The following is a 13,729-nucleotide window of genomic DNA, read 5'->3' as shown; positions in this document are numbered from 1 at the left end:
TGATTGAAGATTACTCTCTCCGGCTAAACCTCCACATCCAGAAACATCTCATCAGCTCTCATGAACAAATAATGACGCACTGATTAATTACATTTTCAGCCAATTATTTGAGAGCTGACAGCTGAAGAACAATTGCACACGGTAAAACCAAACCGCTAGAAACTAGTATTAATATTTATAATTTATGATCATTACAAACAGAGTCTGTGTTCGGAGATTTTAATGATGAGTTTTTAATCGCTCAGAGCTCAGGCGAATCTCAGTTTCCTCTGGATAAATAAAAACATCCAGTCGATCACATGATCATTTAGAAATTATTCTAATATTCTGATTTATTATAAGTGTTGGAAACAGTTCTGCTGTCTGATATATTTGACGAATAAAAGATTAAAAAGAACTGCATTTATTCAAAAAAAAAAAAAAATTATAATAATATATATTCTAATAATAGATTTTCTTTACTATCAGTTTATCAATTCAACACATCCTTGCTGAATAAAAGTATTGATTTTATAAAAAAATACTGACCAGTAGTGTATATTGTTATTACAAAATATTTATATTTTACAAACATAGCTTCTTTTTTTTTTTTTTTTACTTTTTATTCATCAAAGCATCCTAAAAACGTATCACATGTTCTGAAAAATATTAAGCAGCAGAACTGTTTCCAACTTTGATAATGAATCATCATATTAGAATGATTTCTAAAGGATCATGTGATAATGATCCTAAAAATTCAGCTTTGCATCACAGAAATAAATGATAATTTAAAGTATAATACATTTAAAAACAATTATTTTAAATTGTAATAATATATCACAATATTACAGTTTTTTCTGTATTTTTGATCAAATAAATGCAGGCTTGATGAGCAGAAGAAACTTTTTTCAAAAACATTAAAAATAGTAATGTTTCCAAACTTTTGGTCTGTACTGTATATATATATATATATATATATATATATATATATATATATATATATATATATATATATATGTATATATATATATATATATATATATATATGCAAAAAGGGAACAAAACTTTGCAAATGCTTGAAGACCCTCAACATACATCTCTTTTTTTCTATTATTTTTTAAGAGATATAACCATTAAAAAAAAAAATGGTGCCAAATTAGTCCCATTTGGTGTCAAGAATACCAAAAATAAGTTATATTGTTCCAGAAACTTTTGTTAAAAAAGAATTTCTCTTTAAAATGCAGTAATAACAACTTTTTTTCACATTCACTCATTAATCAGAAGTTGCTGATCAGATACACCAAGGTTTCAACAGGTTTCTGTCTGGAGATACAGGAACTGAAGATCAGCTTCTTTCACTTCAGCCTGCGGTTTGAGCATGTGTGCGATCTCACCAGACGACTGTCTGTTATATAAGATCATGAAACACATTATGTAAAACACACGACAGGGTCGATCTACCGATCTGGAACAGGACCAGAGCTGCTTCAATACCAATACACTGAAGAAGAGCACAAAGGCAGCAATTTGATTTAATTTGGCTTTATTTTTATTAATACAATACGTGTTAATTTGGTATCATTGAGGTGCCATCCATTTTAATTCATATTTTGGATGTTTTCTATTTTCTATAGCACTTTACACAATACAGAAGTTTGTTTTTGGGTCACATTATTATTAATACACTTAGATTATCCTGGAGTGTGATTTACGCTTGATCTTCTGTGGAACATTAAAGATGATATTTCGAAGAACCAAAGAACACCTTTGACTTTCATTTTTTTGGATGATTTATTTCAATTTTTTTGCCCATAAAATGAAAGTCAAAGGTGTTCTTTGGTTCTTCGAAATACCATCTTTAATGTTCCACAGAAGATAAAAAGATTTGGAATGATATTGGAGTAAATAAATGACAGAATGGTGATTTTTGGATGAACTGTTCCTTTAAATTCAACTTGTGTGAAATATAATCTAAAGGCCGTTTCCTGAAGAACACTTCCTGAAGTGTGCTCAGAGAGTTATTTTGGGTTGAACTGGCAATGGTGCCCTGGAGACCTTCAGTTTCAGAGTCACGCTGAGCAGAGCTAGCCAAAACTTCTCCTGTTCTCCGTTACAGCAGGAGAAACTGCTCTGCAAACCTCCAGTTCCTCAAAGCCCTCGGTCATGTGAGGTCCCTCGAATGAGGAAGTCTCAGATGATTGTCATGATAAAGCTCGGCCTGCGCCAAAGATCTGCCAGATGAGATCAGACACAGTTCCTGTTCTCACTGGACTTTCCTGATAAACAGGATTGAAAACATGCTACGAGTAACACAGACGACGACGAGTCCAACCGTGTGCAACATCACGTCTAGAAAAGAGCCTCGCAGACACTGTAGGAATCTGTGAATTAAAAGAGTTTGGATTCAGAGGCTCTTAAAGTAACCTTGCTCAGAAGGAAAATACATTTTAATGCACGCACGACTAATCGAAAATACAGTAAAATCTGTCAAATTAGTAAAATGTCTGTTTTAGAAAAAAACCTGTGTCCAAACATGAATCAACTCATCGACGTTCACATCAACAGATGTGAGATCTTCTCTGATGTGCTCATAATCTTCTTCCTTCGTCCAAATCGTTGGCTTTTATGTTTCAAAGCAAATCCCTTCCAGGAAGCATATGGCAGCAGAAATAGGTCAGCCATGAACAAACCAACATGAAGCTTCTGAGACGCATCCGACACAAGCCCTTCCCAAGGGTCCAGTTAAGACCCGCTAACCCCTTCTGCAAAAACACTATCCTTTATAAAACACTGATATATCAGCAATATCACACAAGAAACAGAAAACAGCACAATTATGATTCTGCTTTTATACAACAACTCTGGAGTAACTTACACTTTAGACACATCACTATGAATCATCGTTGCTGAATCATATGAATGATTCACTCACTGGTAACTCATTTTATTTTCTGAATGAACCAGTGTTTTGGAATAAATTGATTAAATAAATGATTCAGCAACTCAAAGAATGACACTTGTTTCCTCTTTGAAAGAATTTCAACAATTTATTATACTTTTCTATGAATGAATCGGTGTTTTGAATAAATCGATTTATTGGATGATTCAATGACTAATTTATAAAACTAAACAAACTTCTTTTCTGAAAGAATCCCAGTGAATGTATTGTTTGAATAAATTTATTCAATGACTCACTCATAAAAAAGCCACTTGTTTAGTTTCAGAATTAAAGTGTTTATGAGTAAATTGTTTGAACGATTCAATGACTCACTCGTAAAGAGTGAATGAATTTTTGAAAGAATCAGTGAAGTTGAGCAAATCATTTGAATGAATGACTCAATGACTCACTCAGAAGAGTCTAACTTGTTTATGACTGAATGACTCAGTGTTTTGAACAAATCGATTCATTGGATGATTCAATGACTCATTTATAAAACTAGCCAATTTTTTATTTTCTGAAAGAATCCCAGTGAACAAATCATTTGAATAAATGATTCAAATGACTCACTCGTAAAAAAGCTACTTGTTTCTTTTCTTGAAAGAATCAGTGAAGTTGAACAAATCATTTGAATGAATGATTCAATGACTCACTCAGAAGAGTCTCCCTTGTTTATTGCTGAATGAATCAGTGTTTTGAATAAATCGATTCATTGGATGATTCAATGACTCGCTCAGAAGAGTCTCCCTTGTTCATTGCTGAATGAATCAGTGTTTTGAACAAATCGATTCATTGGATGATTCAATGACTCACTCAGGAGAGTCTCCCTTGTTCATTGCTGAATGAATCAGTGTTTTGAACAAATCGATTCATTGGATGATTCAATGACTCACTCAGAAGAGTCTCCCTTGTTTATTGCTGAATGAATCAGTGTTTTGAATAAATCGATTCATTGGATGATTCAATGACTCACTCAGAAGAGTCTCCCTTGTTTATTGCTGAATGAATCAGTGTTTTGAACAAATCGATTCATTGGATGATTCAATGACTCACTCAGAAGAGTCTCCCTTGTTTATTGCTGAATGAATCAGTGTTTTGAATAAATCGATTCATTGGATGATTCAATGACTCACTCAGGAGAGTCTCCCTTGTTCATTGCTGAATGAATCAGTGTTTTGAACAAATCGATTCATTGGATGATTCAATGACTCACTCAGAAGAGTCTCCCTTGTTTATTGCTGAATGAATCAGTGTTTTGAATGACTGAAACATTTAAAGAGTCACTGACATCATGGTGACCTGAACAAAGACTTGATGAACCATTTTTTGGACATTTCTGTATATGATATAATTTCACAAAACAACCAGTTGTTTCATAAACTTGACTAACATAAAAGTATTGTTTTTTTGGAAATGATCTGAGCAGAATAAGTTTGATTTATGAGAACTATTGTGACATTTTATCATCCAGGGCTGCGTTTCCCAAATCCACTGCCATCAATGGTCTCTACGATCAACTTCGCTGATGATTGATTTTGAGAAATGCAGCACAGAATTTGCTAAACGTGAACTAACACAACAACATGAAGTGTTAACTTTTGATCTTAAAAGGGTTCTAGTTCTAAGAAGCAACTCTACCACTGAATATGACTTGAGAGCTGCTAAACTTCGGTTCATCTTTCACACCATTACTGAGTTCTTCTGCGTGAGATCCGCTGCAATCTGGTGAAGATCACTCACGTCTGTACGGTAGTTGCAACAAAAACCACCTGACAACTCTTAACTCTTGCTCAACTCATAAGAAGAGCAAACATCATCAAATCCACATGCTATTCTTTTCACAATACAGACTATAAATCTTAGGAAACATCTCTACAGAACAGCATTACAAGGAGTCTAAAAAAGCACCTCAAGAACCTGTGAATTTTAAAAGTTTGGTAGGAAAATACTGATTTTATTTCTTATAAAACATCCAGCATAAGGTTCAAATGTTATTTTTTATGATTAATAATAAAAAAGAGATAATATATATCTTTTATGTTTTTGTCTTTTTAGTTGTTGTGTTCCACATATTACTATAATTCATAATTATGATGTTTGCAGGTCAAACGGACTGGTTTTAATGCAATAATAAAAAATAAAAATCTCACAATTAAAAATAGTAAATGGTAACCAAACAGCAAACAGATCAAAACAATATAATAAAATGTCTTTACAATTTCTTTTTAAAGATTTAAACAATTTACACTGAGAAACTGCTAGTAAAATTCACAAAGAAAATCCGTTCAGTCAGATTTGCACACTTGACCGACACGCTTCACGTAAAACCACACGGTGTGTCTGATATCTACGCAATAAATGTCTTGCAATTAAAAATGCTACTTTACACTCATAACCAAAGTCTAGCACACAATCTCAGCTCTGCATTATTGAAGAAGACATATTTCATCCTCACTGAGCTTCAGTAATTGCCGGCCTCAGGCGAGGGAATGTTTTATCTAATGATGATGGATGAAACCCTCGGACTCAAAAAGGTCACGCTTTCCACAAGCACTTTCTTTAAAACCCATCGTCAAAAACTTAAAGATATCCCATTTGTGCAACGTATATTCTGCACCCAAAACACTGTCATCATTTACTCAGCTCCATGTCAAGCAGAGGACTCCAATCTTAAATCTCGTGATCGGTTACGAGAAACACGTCCTCCAGTGGCACACTGCATCATTAGACATCGAGCACAATGTGTCTTTCACATCAAAAATACATGAAAACACACGAGATTGGAGAGCCGTCATGGAGGAGACTTTCAGACCTTCATGAGTTTCTTTCTTCAGTGGAGCACAAAAGAAGATATTTTAAAGAATATTTCACTTGTTTCTGATCATGCAATCAAAGTCAATGGGGTCCAAAACAACTCCAACTTTGAAAAAAAAGAAGAAAAAGAAAGAAAAAATATTTTGAAAATATCTTCTGTTCCACTGGATAAAAACTACAACTAAATGGAAAATAAATGAAGACAGAATGATCTTATTTGGATGAACGAGCACCAATGTTAAAATATACTGTTCTGTATTGTACTATACTATATTACAAAATACTGTACTATTCTATACTATACTACAATATACTGTACTGCACTATACTACAATATACTGTACTGCACTATACTAAATATACTGTTCTGTATTGTACTATTCTATAATACAAAATACTGTACTATTCTATACTATACTACAATATACTGTATTACAATATACTGTACTATACTATACTACAATATACTGTACTATACTATAATATACTGTATTTTATTGTACTGTACTATACTACAATACACTGTACTGTACTATACTACAATATAATATACTGTATAACAATATAGTGTACTGTACTATACTACAATACACTGTATTACAATATACTGTACTATTCTACAATTTACTGTATTACAATATAGTGTACTGTACTATACTATACTAAATATACTGTACTGTACTATACTATACTAAATATACTGTACTGTACAATATACTGTTTTACAATATAGTGTACTGTACTGTACTATACTACAATATACTGTATTACAATATACTGTATACAATAAGTGTACTGTACTATACTACAATATACTGTACTGTACTATACATACTAAAAGTGTATGTACTGTACTATACTACAATTATATGTACTGTACTATACAATAACTTACTGTAATATACATGTACTGTACTACTACATAACTTACAATATACTGTACTTACTACTACAATATACTGTATTACAATATAGTGTACTGTACTATACTACAATATATGTTGCGTACTATACTATTACTTACATATATAGTGTACTGTACTATACTACAATATACTGTATTACAATATACTGTACTATTCTATACTATAATATATTGTATTTGCAATATACTTTACTGTACTATACTTACAATATACTGTGCTCTACTATACTATACTATAACATACTGTATTATAGTACACTAAACTATACTACACTATACTGCACTACTCTGCATTGTACTAAACTTCACTGAACAACACTACACTACTGTATACTACTGTGCTACACAAACTCAGATGATCAAGTGAGCAAGAGAATACAAATAGTGTCGTTAAACAAAGTTAATGTAGAAATGTTCACGCTTCAGCATCCAATGAGGCCATCAGAGCTTTGGGAGCGACTGTAAGAGGAAAAGAATGAAACGCTCAGGACCAAAACACTGGAAAATAACCAGGAAGTATTCTCCCTCAGGAAACCTTCAGTTCCAATTCTGCTGCTCTCTTTCTGTCTTTGGCCTGATTCGAGCCGTTTTCTCAAGCCAATGAGAGTTACCATCAAACCGCATAGAACATCAAAGTGTGAAGACATGCTTGACCAAAGACAAGAGCTGTTCCTCTGTTAGGATCTCCTAATGAAGGACTATTCCCCGCTGGAGAACGACAAGGGCTGGGGAGGTTTCAGAGCAAATACTGCTTTGACTGAAAATCATGCGTTTACTGAAGAAACAGGCTTGTCTGAAATGTTCACTTCCATCTGTTCTTGAGCTTTGAGTCATCTTCAGCACAGTGTCATCTGAACCAGACGTACTGCATGATGGCAGAAGACCTGAATGTGTCACCACAATCATCTCCACAAAGACAAGAACACTTCTTGAAACTCATGTTTAAAGCAAATAAACATCATTCATATATCATGACACGTTAACAGCCATAATTATGTGCTACAAGACTTTGACACAAATCTTGGTGTAAATTTGCACCAGTTTGTTTACATCATGTGTCAGTGTGCTGCTCCGATCTAAAGTCCTTCGTTATCAATATTTTTTGCTGGAAAAAAAAACACTTTAACAGAGATTCACACAGAAAAACAGCTGTTTACATTAGAATAATATTTCAAAAGTTTTCTGTATTTTTAAAAAATAAATGTGTTACATGTCTAATGCTGGGATCGGCCACCACAGGCTTTCAAGCAGATCATCTTGTCTTCTGTTTGTGTTGGAAATGCAGTTCAGAAAGTACAGGAAGAACCAGTTACCAACCTGAAGGCGTACCGATGACATTAACAATATCCAAAGAGCAAATTAAACCGGTACTGAGATGTAGAAGACATTTCTGAGGCTGCACTAAAAATACTTGATCAGATGAAGCCAATCATTGGTCAATATCTCTAGTTTCTTAGGAACAAGGATCATGATCTGCACAGAATTCTCTAAAACATGGAGAAAGAGAAGGCTTCATAACACTGAACGTTCGTGCAAAGAGAAACAGAATCAGAACTTGAACCATGACCGGTGGATCTCAAACAGACACACATCTATAAATAGCAACACAACATGCCAATGTCCTGCGTCCACATTCACTCCGTCTCAGTTTGAGACCAAACCAAGCTCTCTCAGAAAGACGAGCGATCCATTAATATTAACTCACCGACCAGAGCTTTCTTCCTTCCAACGTCTTTCAATATTTAATCAGACTTGGACACCGGCAGCTTCCAGTGACAACACCGCCGCTGTTTGCTCTCAAAGGACGCCTTGTCCTGCCTCTGCGCCCGGCCTGGACAGGAACACAGCCTTCTACAGATCGCTGAACGTTTGCAGACACATCTGCAGAAGCACAGAGCCACAGACACTGCAGGATCACCAGACACACACAGAGAACACAACTCACTGCAAACACACACATCATGATCCCAAACACAGACTCTCAACCTTTTTGACTTCAAGACATATTATACTTTAACGTCATCTGAATAGAAATCATTCTAATATGCAGATCTGAAACATTTCTGAGTATTATCAATGTTGAAAACTGCTTCATTTCTCTGAGGAAACGGTGATACATTTTATAGACAGTTCAAAAGAATCTTTATTTGATCTTTTGTAACATTAGAAATGTCTTTATTGTTACTTTTAATCAATTTAATGCATCCTACATGAATAAAATAATAATTTCACCAAAACATTTGTATCACAGTTTCCAACCATCCTTCTCAAGGATCAAGACTTCCACACAAACACACACAGAGGATAAAAACACTCGTGTGATGAAATACTGGACCTACAGTGAGATCAGATCTCAACCACAAAAAGAGGATCCAATTAAAAACATGACGAGTATTTTACAGACTTTGGGGACAAAAAAAAAAAAATTAATCATTATAAATAATTTTACACTTAACCCTAATCCAAAATAAAACAATTATTAATATTGTAAGATTTTTTTAAAATACATAATTTTTTATGTTTTATTTGGTAATAACCAGTTAAATGGTTTAACATTTGAAAAAAAAAAAAAATCATAAAAATTATTAGAATTGTAATTTTACACTTCACAATTTACTATTATTAATATTGTTTTCTTTTATAAAATACTTGAATTATTAATTTTTTTTCTTGGTATAACCAGTAATAATAATAATAATATTAATAATAATGTTATAAATTGCACTGACAATTTTATCTGAAAAAATATAAATAAATCACAAATAAATTTTTCCAAATCACGCAACCCTTAAATATAGACAACTCTAATGTCAGAGTGACTGTATCATTTAATTAACATAGAATTCAGTGAATTCATAATGAAGATTAGTGCAGTTGGACCAATAATCTGTATTAAATTTATTTGTAAAGTTTCCGAGGTTTTTCATGTTTTTTTCCATGATTGCGCCTCTATATGAATCAGAATGCATGAAAGTTCTGCAAAACCACTGCATTTTAATCACGATGACTCTAATAAACCTCCTGCATGCAGCGTGAGCAGCTCTTGATGTGAACTGGATCGTATAAATTCAACATTTCAAGCAAAAACAGAATGGTCTGAACATAGCGTTGTGAAATTATGCCACACGAAACTTCACTCTCTGACAGCAGGTGGCGCTCATGGAACGGCAGATTTCCTCGGTTCCCTTAAAATACTACATTAATATGCATTACTTTCTTTTCATCTTCCATCTAAACTTTTCTGAAGATGCATTCATATAAACTCCACCAATGAAGCGTTCGACACGGTCTACATTTATAAAAGATTAATACAGTGTGTGTAACTCATACATTATATCACACAGCACTAATGAACACAAAGATAATCAGACAAGTGTTTGTTTGAAATACTGTGCTTTACACTGTCCGAACGGAATCATGAGCCAAACCATATTACACAAACAAACGCAGCACACAAGCGTCGTCTCTACTGTCCACCAGAAGGTTATATAACTTATGACTTCTTTAGATACGAGTGAAAGAGAGAGACTCCAGAAACCAATGCATCACGTCAAGAAAGCGTCCACTGGACCATTTCAATTGGCTTTTGTGTGTCTCACAGAGGAACGACTCTGAACGCCAGCGCTTCTGTGCGTTTCTGCCTCCTTCACTGGCCTCATCCGACTGAAAGGTCCATTTTGTATCTGGGATCACTCCACCATCAAAATGGAAGCCCTTCGTCTGCCTGGAGGAGCGCTGGCATCACGTGCATCTCAGTCAAAGACCTCATCTTCTCCTGAGCTCTGAGATCAAGTCCGTGTGGACCGGGAGAGTCATTAATGTGACCTGAAGAAAGCTTCTCCACATCGCACCCACCTTATTAATAACACAAGCAGCCTTTCACATTCAAAATTATTCAAATCAAATCACCACATTACTCCGTGCACACAAACATCCGTGGATCAGAGTTCATTCTTCTGCTTTATCTGCGTTTCATCAATCCATATACATGATTAGAGACTGCTGTCAACATCAAAACTCAACGAAAAGAAGAAATTAAGACAACCACTATTAATATAAAATACAGTGGTATTGTAGTTTTATAGCTGTAATGTAATAAAGTATTACTAAACTCCAGTTACGGTTTAATAATTTATTAATTTAAAATAATATTACCACTAATAAGAACAACAACAGTGATCATTATCACAATTATAAGCAACATGATTATAAAAATCACACACACACACACACACACAAATAATGCAATAATTGTTGCAGAAAAAGAAATCAAACCGCTATTTATTTTGGAGCAGCCCTAAAATCACTACAAAGGGGCGGAAAATTACTGCAAATTTCCAGAAACTTTTACAAAATCCTTGGAACATTCCAAAATATATCCTGGAAAGTTCCATTCAATTTCCAATTCCTTCAACCTATCAACAACCAACATGATCAAACCCTTTTATACACCAGTGAAACTTCACAAATCTACCAACATCACAACACAAACTCGACTTTTTTAAAACTATACTCCGTTTAAATAAGTGTGCACTACAAAGATTCATCTGAAGTTATTTGTGATTAAAGTAAATGCTAAGATTTAAATAAATATGTGCTCATCATGTCAAGCATAGCTTCACTACAGCCTTCAATTTTTGCAATGTTTGGATGAGAAAACTTGTGGAACTTTTTCCCATTAGAAGAAAAAGAAAATGTTCCACCGGTCAGTTGCAGCTGTTCAGATGAACGTCTAATCAGCTTCTGCAAACCAGTTTGTCTAAATGACTTAATAAACATTAATAAAGCATGCACAGTCAAGATCAACACGCTTCAGAACAAAACACTCACTAACAGCAGCTCGATCCTGCTTTAAAGGTGAAATAAAGTCGACCGGTTCTGTTCTGGATCCTAGCACACACCAGGTTTACTCCGTTAACTTCACCCTCATTGCATTATTATTAAAAATAGATGATGCATGTGTGTCCATTCATTGGTTTTCTGTTCTATGTGACAAAGAGACAATAAAGGAGGTGCAATAAGAGTCATAAACAGATCCACCAGCCAGAAATACTACAACAGTAGCAGTCTGTGAGACAGTACATGGACTCTCACTGAACGTCAGCTTCTCCAGCGAGAGGAACAGACTGGATCTTCATGGAAAGTGGGTCAGCGTGAGCTTGAACCATGAGCCATCGCTGCGTGCTCAACAGTTGCATAAGACGGCTTTTAGCTTTTCCAGGTCAGACGCTCGACCAGATCAAAGTCATTACTGTGAAACTACACACACACACACACACACATCGAAGAACCATTCAGAGGAGGAAGAACTTACATGAAGACACTAAACATCACACACTCATAAAACACTACATGCTTTTTCTTTTATTCTATCGATGCAAAGAATGATCTCACAGCTTCAGTAAACCTCAAAGAAGCTGCTCAGAAACAGCAGACCCTTAAAAACAGCCGTAACCTTCATGAGAGAGAACCTGTTTGTCCTGACATGGGAGACGTGCCACCATTTTGAGTTCCTCTGGCCTGCGTCTGTCGCATTGAGTGTGTGTGTGTGTGTGTGTGTGGTGCGCTGTCTTTGTCAGCAGGATTTCACAGTGGCCAGAGCGATTGCAGAAGGACACACACACACACACACACACACACAGAGCCAATGGAGAAACAACCGCCTTTCACCAAAAAGCTCTGCTGGTGTGCAACACTAGACATGTCACAATCACACACACACACACACACACATGTCATCTCAGTGAACTACAGCCCGAGCAGACACACACATATTCACTTTCACTTCCCAGCAGAAGCTTCACATTTGCTCCCAAACGACACACAGGTGCAGAACAGTTGAGCGTTAGGAGTTCAGAGAAGCACATCAGCAGTATTCCACCTGCACTAACATGAAATAAACTTCATCTGTGAAGCTCTGAGATCTTCTGCAGAGCAGCGCGGGCACGAGCACGAGCTCAACTCATCAGTGTAGTCCAGAATCAGCACTAAACCCCGAAGCACGCGACTTATTAAAAACACCTTCGCGTGGATCAACTTAACATGGTGAGGGGGAGAAAAGTGCAAACGAGCTGGAAATGTGTGCGTGACGCGCGTCCAGCTCCGAGCAGAGGCCAGAGGCAGCAGGAGAAACCAACCTTTGTTCTCCAGACTCCAGCGAGACTCCATTTTTGTCTGGAGGAGCCCTCGGTGTCATTCTACACCTGCGGAGACAAACACCTGGAGCCCGTCGCGCGAAACAACAACAGGGCTGTTTTCACGTCGCCACACTGAAAGCGCCGGACGCGTCGCGTCGCGTCGCGACTAATGGACGCGGCAGCTCCGAATCCGCGCAATGGCTTCCAGCGCGGCGGAACATTTCGCATTCCGTCCCTCGAACGCGCTCGCCCCGCGACGCTCCTTCCAGGAGGAAAACACGCAGCGGACGCGATGAGACGCTCCAGCAACGCGTCACTTGACGAGCTCCGAGGTGCCCGGTTTTTTGGAGGCTCCGCTCGGTTCGGGCTCCTCTCGGGTCACCGCGACCGCTCCTGGGACGCACGCGCCCTCTCCACGGCTCCCGAGCTCCAGCGCGTTATCACGGAGCGTCAAGAGCGAGGCGAGCTGAGAAACCGAATACTCACGGCTGGATCCTGGATCTTCTGCGAGCTTGTTCCCGGTCTAGAGCTGCAGGATGTTCGCCATCTTCCCTCTCGCGTCTCCTTCTCCTCCTCCTCCTCCTCCTTCTTCTTCTTCTTCTTCTTCTTCTTCTTCAGTGCAGCAGCTGCAGATGACCTGAGCTCCGGCTGTCTCTGAATAATGAGCAGCCTCAGAGACAAGGAAGACAATCTGCTAAGCAGGCAACACAAAGAAGTTCTGGAGTCTAGCAAGCACCAGAGGGTGCACAAGAGTTTGCGATGAGACAGAGAGACAGGAGGAAGGTCCACAGAGCCTCTCATGACTCCAGCAGCAGTGGAGCTCAAACATGGAGCCGCTTACGACGCGTTATGATGAGCCATACCACGAGGACGCGTCATTACAGCCCTCGCGCGCGTCAGCCGCCACAGAGACGCGCGTTCCTAATGTTCTCCAGC

At 37.0% G+C, this 13,729-nt stretch overlaps 1 protein-coding gene across 1 annotated transcript in view; it reads right to left on the bottom strand.

Annotated features, from left to right (window-relative positions):
• LOC113080773 (zinc finger protein 462) overlaps positions 1-13,419 on the bottom strand; it is a 37,624-nt gene extending 24,205 nt beyond the window's left edge. The window contains 1 exon segment of the mRNA XM_074559892.1: positions 13,280-13,419. The gene's annotated coding sequence lies outside the window, so the exon portion shown is untranslated.
• Positions 13,420-13,729: the final 310 nt, after the last annotated feature.

Source organism: Carassius auratus, unplaced genomic scaffold (genome assembly GCF_003368295.1).
Source record: "Carassius auratus strain Wakin unplaced genomic scaffold, ASM336829v1 scaf_tig00031959, whole genome shotgun sequence".
NCBI lineage: Eukaryota > Metazoa > Chordata > Actinopteri > Cypriniformes > Cyprinidae > Carassius > Carassius auratus.
This window is presented reverse-complemented; position numbering and strand designations above follow the sequence as displayed.